We start from the raw sequence: 6,815 nt of genomic DNA, 5'->3' as shown, positions 1-6,815 counted from the left end.
TGGAGATATAAACAGCTTTTTATAAGGTAAAAATAATAAAACAAGGTCTTTGCAATGATTAGACATGTTTTCATTATTGTCATTAGTGATTATCTCACTTTCGGCTAAAAGACTTGACAAAATCCTACACACTGTGCCTTTAAATAATACAGTCAACTCTGCTGGCCTGTTAGCAAAATATCTTATGAATCACATGATAGATTTAAATGAAATGTTTAGAAAGTAATCACTGATTATAAATCTACAACACATAATGGGGTTATGCAAAATTTTCAGCTGTTGAATACATCTTGTTGTGTACTTGAAGTCTCTGGGAGTGCAGAAAAGTTGAATTTAGTCTCTCCTGGTCATGCATAGATGTCTTTATAATTTGTCTGGGTCATATTTATGGAATTTAATCTTCATTCTCCTCTCGCTCTGGGTCCAGACTCTGGCTCCAACATGTAAGGCTGGGTGGACAAGCCTTTCCTTGTTGACATATTTAATTGAATTGTAAATAAAATGTTTCTGCTCGAAGAAACATCAAATGCATGGAAAGCGACAGCCTCAAAACGAGTTGATCTGAGACACACCTCAGAAAAGGGGTGAAAGAGGTGCTTGTGGAGTTACAATAAGGAGGAATTCAGGCCAAAGCATTGTTCCACTTCATATATTGATTGAGCTATTCCAGTTTAAGATGGCTATCACATCTAACATTAGAGAAATATCCTCAAACATTAAATCATGCAATATCTCACAATACTGTGTGATAAAAATATGGTTTTAACTATGTCCCGATGATACATTCTCTCAATAAAAATTTGGCATTTAATTTAAATAAAAACTATTTTACAGTGTAGATGTAATAGAAGTTCTAATGGGATAATTGTTGTTTAGTGTATAAATAATGTGCCAAAAGCAGATTATTCTGACCAACAGATCATCTTTCACTATCCTAATTATTTTGTCTAACGTTTAAAATAGTTTTTCAGAGAACTAATTATGATTTATGCGTAAAGAAATCCACTCTGATTAGGAGAGAAAAATAACGGCATCAGTTACGAGTTAGCCTACTGTGAGATTACAGCACATCATTGTCCTGATTTGAGCTGGTGTGCTGTAGCTGCTGGTGCCTGCAGGCAATCCTCAGTTGCCCTGGAAACACAGATGGTGGATGAAAAAGTGGGGGTGCATACAAAAGACCATAAAACCTGTGGTGACAGCTGGAGATCGAGACCGCCGATTAATGCAGAAACTCTGCAGCCCCCTACCCGCATTCAAAGAAGGCACTGTTCTCATTGCTACCTTCAGTTCATGGTTTCCGTCTCCACCTCACCTTGCCTTTCTCCAGACTCTCCCCATCAGTGCGCAGCTGCTGCTGTTTGCTCTCTGCATCTGCCTTTTTTTTTTTCTCTCTCTCAGCTCGGCAGCCATGAAGAGGACGCTCAGCCACAGCTCATTTTCAGATAAGATGTATCCGAGGAGAGAGCAGAGGTTTGTACAGCAGGCAGAATCACTACACGCAGGTTAACCTATAATGAGCAGCTTGGCATCAGCATGGAAGAAGAAGAAGAAGATGGAAAAGAAGTGAGGATCAATTCAAACCATATGAGATGATGCAGGACAACTGAAACATGAGGATCTGAGGTATGGGGAAAAAATAATTCCAGATTTTCCTTTTCTTCTGTCTTTTTAAACGTTTAGTTAAATTAGTAAAGCTGCTAAATTGCTTATTGTGACTTGTTTGGTGGAAGGTGTTTTATAAATCCAAAAACTGTGTTAAGGTTTCTTTTATTTAGGAAACACCATCTTATGTTGCTGTGATGCATAAAAAACATACAACAGAAACCAGCCTACATGTTTTTTTCATCTGTAAATGTAGGCCAATCTTTATTATTTCACATTCATTTGTAAACAGCTATAAAAACAGCTGTTTGCCATTTGGTAAATCAATTCATTATATGACTTTATAAAAACAAAGTTGTAAATATGTCTTTTAAATAAATTTATGATGAACATATTTAGCATTTGGTTATGATTTATTTTTTATTTTGTTTTTTTTAGGACATCTTGTGCACGAACAGGATTCATCTCAGGGCACCAATCAGGATGCTGGAGGATTCCAAGAGCAGGACAGGTTATGTGTTATCTTTGTCAAAATTACCAGCATGTATTTGATCAGTTATACTTTTATAAAGCCTTTGTTAAACTGCTTGCTTCAGCAGTCCTGCCTTATAAAAACAGCTCTAAAGAACACAATAAAATGCAAGAAGAGGTAGCCCGATCCCTTTGGGACGTCTTAGTAGGACAGCTGGGTTGTGTCCCACTTTTCTGCTGCTTTGTGTTCTGTGCTCTTCTCCAGTTACACTGGTTTGAAAAGCAGACTGGGCCTGACAGGACCTCATTGTTCCCCTGCTGGCATCTCTCTGTCTCCCTCTGCTGTGCTGCCTTAAAGACTGGAGCCCTCAGCTTTACAGTACTAACACTTTTACTTTCCTACTTCTTCACGTGATTAAAAATGATCTCAAATACATATAAAACAATGTATTTAAAACTACTGAATCAAAACAATCACAATATTTAAAAATAAGCATAATTCTGGTTCATTTTTTGCCAATTTCTAAGTCCTGAAGTGAACATTTCAGTGTGTTAAGGTCCTAAAATCAGATGGTAGTAAATTCCAAAGCTTACAACACTTAACAAAAAAGTTGTCTGTCCAAAGATCATTCTGCAAAGTGGAATTTTGCAGGATTTTGGTATCTTTTTTTATATGTGGGAGATAACAAACATTAAAGTACAACTTTATTTTAAACTGATGCAACATTTTGTAGTTTTGCGTCTCCAAATAAACACTTGCATGCTCTTTGGAGGTTGTTATGCAAAGAGGACACAATGTCTGCAATTCAAACTTTCTCCTATTTTTACCTGAACTGTTTCTCTTGCAGCGACTCGAGCGTGGGGCCATTTCTGCTGCTCCGCACCTTCAGAGGGAAAATATCTGTGTTACAATCTTTCCTTGCCGAGAGTCGGCTTCTGCAGCTTCTGTGCATCAGTGGGAAAAAAAAAGATAATGGAGCCACTGCTTTGTCATCATTGTCTGTTTAATCTTCTTTAATATGATAGTATTTCATGGATCGTGTATCATTTACAGCCGTGTTCCATAGTTTTCATTTACCCATTCAGCTCTTGTTTTTTTATCTATTATTCAAGTAACTTTTTCTTTACAATTTATCCACCTCTTTCTGTATGCTTCATAAGAAAAGGTGTTTTGAAGTATTTTCTTGGTAGCCTTTTTTATGAAAGCTGGCATGCAATGAGACCTGCTTAGCTCACATATTTTAGGCCCACAAGGATGAAAATATTATGTGTTAGTGTGTGAGAATGACTGGTTTTCTCACCTTCTAATAATGTGTAAATCACACGTTTTTTTTGTGTGTTTGTTGTGAAACCTCTAAAGTTTAAAGTGTGATAGCAACTATTTTTACTATGCCTTTCACAACACACTCTGCAGCGCCTATGTGGGACTGTGGGCGGGTGTCTGTGCGAGTGCATGTGTTTTTTTCTTTCTTTGCATGTGCTCTATTTGTGGATGTGTTTCTTTGCAAGTGTGTGTGTGTGCATGTGTGTCACATGGGCCTAATAAGATGGATTGGTAATGGGCCTGAAGCTGAAGCTACAAGTCTTTTAGTGACTGAATGCACCGGATAAGGGATCAAACATTATTTACTAATGATTCTTAGCATTTGTTACAGCCTCATTAAAGCCGTAGTTGCACTTTAAATCTCAAGGATATCATTTGGAATTAGTGGGGTGCAGTTTACTGAATGATGCCTGCTGGCTTTCACTGAACTGTTCCGCTGCCAGCAGCTCCATCATTTAACACTTAAGCAAATTACCGCAAATGCTAATAATTATGTGTAAATAGCCGTTTTATCCAGGTCTGGTGTGCACTAACAGAAACCTGACTAATATCTAACAGTACTAATATCTGCTAACAGTTGGAGGATTACTAACCTGTGCTGAGAATGCTGATGACTTTTCTAACCAACCTACTAACCATCTGCTTTATACTGCCAGTCTGAGGCACGCACTACTCTCACATGATCCTGCAATCCTTCATTCAGGAGTGTCCCATTCAGAAGAACCCATCAAGAAATTCTCCACCCAAAAAAAAAAAAAAAAAAAACTTAAAGAGATCATGTGAAAGAAGGGTTTCAGGACCTGGGGGGAGGGAAACTTTAATAAACCGAGGATAAAAAGAGGAGCAGAAACAGCTGCTGATGTCAGTTTTGGTTGACCACACACTTGAGCAGAATCATAAAAAAAACAAGATTCTGATCTAATTTCAAGTTCTTTTTTTTTTCCAGGCTAAATATTCATTTTAAAATCTTATGTGTGCTTTGTGTGGTCAGCCTCAGTCGGTGAGTGCCTGGTTTTCTGTCACTGCCACTATGACAGAAGCTACGCAAACCTGAGCTTTAATACTAACCTTTAACAGTTTCCACTTTAACAACTAGGCTATGGTCCTCCTGTTGCTCTTACTAACACCTTGCATTTGTTTTATTTAAGTAGATCTTAAGCATGCCTTGTAGTCTCAGTGTTTACATTATCTCATCACATCGAGCTCCCCGCTATAACTTTTAATTACCCAAATATGAGTTTATTAGCTCTGGTGGTCCCACACAAAAAAATAAAAAGATTGTGTCTCTGAAAACACTGTGAATTGTTACTAACATGCACACTAACAAACTAACCTACTAATGAACTAATCTTCTAACAACAACTAACCTAAACCAGAGAAGCATCTTTAAACCGAGGAGCTAACAAGATGAAGGAGTGTCTAAATGTGTGTTTGAGATGGACGTGTGTGAATCTGTATTCAAGATGAGAGCAGAGTCATCATATGTTCAGTCAGCCAAGGTGACATCAGGATATGTCTTCTTTTATATAAACTTTTTATCAGCTGTATTAATTCTTTATCTTCGTTAGGAGCTCAGAAATAAACCCTGCTTTTATTGTATTTTTTTCTTAAATGAAAGACAAAATTATTTTAAAGCAGAATTATGTTTGGAACATGTTTTTTCTATCTTGTGCGTACACATGGAAAACCTATTGTTTTTACAATGTATAAAGAAAATAACAGTTTGTCATCTTGTCTTATTGTAATCTGCACTTCCTGGCCTTTTTAGTGATGAGCTCACTCTGTGTCAGTATTTTGTGCATCAAGGTATAAATTTTGTGTATTCATTCCTACATTTGGTTTGTTAAAACACGCTAATACTCTAAAACAATGTCCATATCTATCTTAAAGCTGTGCTCTGCAGTCATTCTGACATTCATCAACATTGCACATTGAGGACACTTTGCCAAAATACCAATAATAGTAATTTCTAAACATGTTTAATCATAAAATGTTAATAGAGAAGCTGGCATAAAGCACCAAGAGACTCAAATGCTGGAATATCTTGGAAACCAGAAATGGCTATGAAAGTATTTGGGGGTGTAGTGCCAGATTTGTAGAACCATTGGTCCAATCAAGGTCTGTTTTTATAAATTCAAAAAACTCAAAAAAGTGAAATCATCACACACGCAAAGTTTAAAAATTCAGTTTAGTTTATTCAGTTTATTTTGTTCATAAAAACAAAACAATCTATTACAATAAAGCTAACAAATAAATCATGCTGTGAATGAAAAGGGTGCAGTGAAGAAAAGACTAATTTTATTTTATCTGCCTGTTATTTCTAAATTTAAAATGGACGCACTGCTTTACCCGAGTCATACTTTTAGAAATATTTACGACATATTTCATTGAAATGGAAAAAAGACAACACAAGCTTTCTGCATGAGCTGACAGAACTGATGATGTGTTCAGATGTTCTGTATTTTGCCGTTAGTTTTGCATGGATGCAGATTTACAGCAGAGGGCAGCACTTCATCAAGTTGGAGTTTTTTAATACCTGGCCAGCTCCACAGCTCCATTGTTTGGTTTTCAGATAACATGAAACAAGGTTGGCTGTTTAATAGTGATTGATGCCAGTTAAAAGATTTCATGTGTGATTTATTTTGAAATCCCATTGCAATAACTGATTCTAGTAAGAAATCAAAAACTGTGCTTTAGAAAGTAAAGATAAGACTCTGAGAAGCAACACAAGTGATACGATTTAGACATTGTTTCTGCTTATTGTAAATGATCTTAAAATTGACAAAATTATTCTAAAAGGAAATGAAGTTGTTCATACTTTTTAACAAACAAAATAAATATAAAAAATGAAAAAGAACTAATAAAGACAGGTCTGCTGGTGTTGGAAGTCATTTTAAGAGATAATTTACAGGAAGGCCTTCAGTAGCAGACTTTATTGTAATGATGATAGAGAAGTCTGGATTAAAGGCTGACTTATACTTGAGAAAAACTGCAATTGTGTCTCGATGATGTATTTTTGTGACAAAAATATTCTCTTTTTTTTTTCTTGCAACACCCCTGAGACCCTGTTCTGTGCATGGTCCCCAAGCTATTGTCCAGCACGATATGCACCAAGTGTGTACCGGAGTTTGGGAACCATGGTATATTGCACAGTTCTAGCTGCAACTCTTCAGTCCATGTCTCATTTGTATCATTTTGCTGCTCCTGTCTGTAAAATTTCCTATTGTCAATGTTTCTAGTAAAATAATGTAAAAAGGAGCCTAAAATGCCCAAAATTTACGTAGCACATAACTCACAATAAAAGATGAGTAAATTTGTGTGTGACAGAAACAAACACACAGCTGTGTGCACCTTCATTCAAACATCTTCCACCTCTAGTTTAGTCAAATAAAGGGCATCCTGCGCTGCCTTACCC

General features: G+C 36.5%; 1 long non-coding RNA gene across 1 annotated transcript; it reads left to right on the top strand.

Moving 5' to 3' along the window:
• Positions 1–1,189: 1,189 nt before the first annotated feature.
• Positions 1,190–5,140, top strand: LOC106520140 (uncharacterized). Its single transcript, XR_001310513.1, has 3 exons — positions 1,190–1,626; positions 2,044–2,455; positions 2,925–5,140. It is a non-coding gene; the product is annotated as an uncharacterized LOC106520140 (long non-coding RNA).
• Positions 5,141–6,815: the final 1,675 nt, after the last annotated feature.

This window comes from Austrofundulus limnaeus, unplaced genomic scaffold (assembly GCF_001266775.1).
Source record: "Austrofundulus limnaeus strain Quisiro unplaced genomic scaffold, Austrofundulus_limnaeus-1.0 Scaffold88, whole genome shotgun sequence".
In the NCBI taxonomy this organism is placed as follows: domain Eukaryota; kingdom Metazoa; phylum Chordata; class Actinopteri; order Cyprinodontiformes; family Rivulidae; genus Austrofundulus; species Austrofundulus limnaeus.
This window is presented reverse-complemented; position numbering and strand designations above follow the sequence as displayed.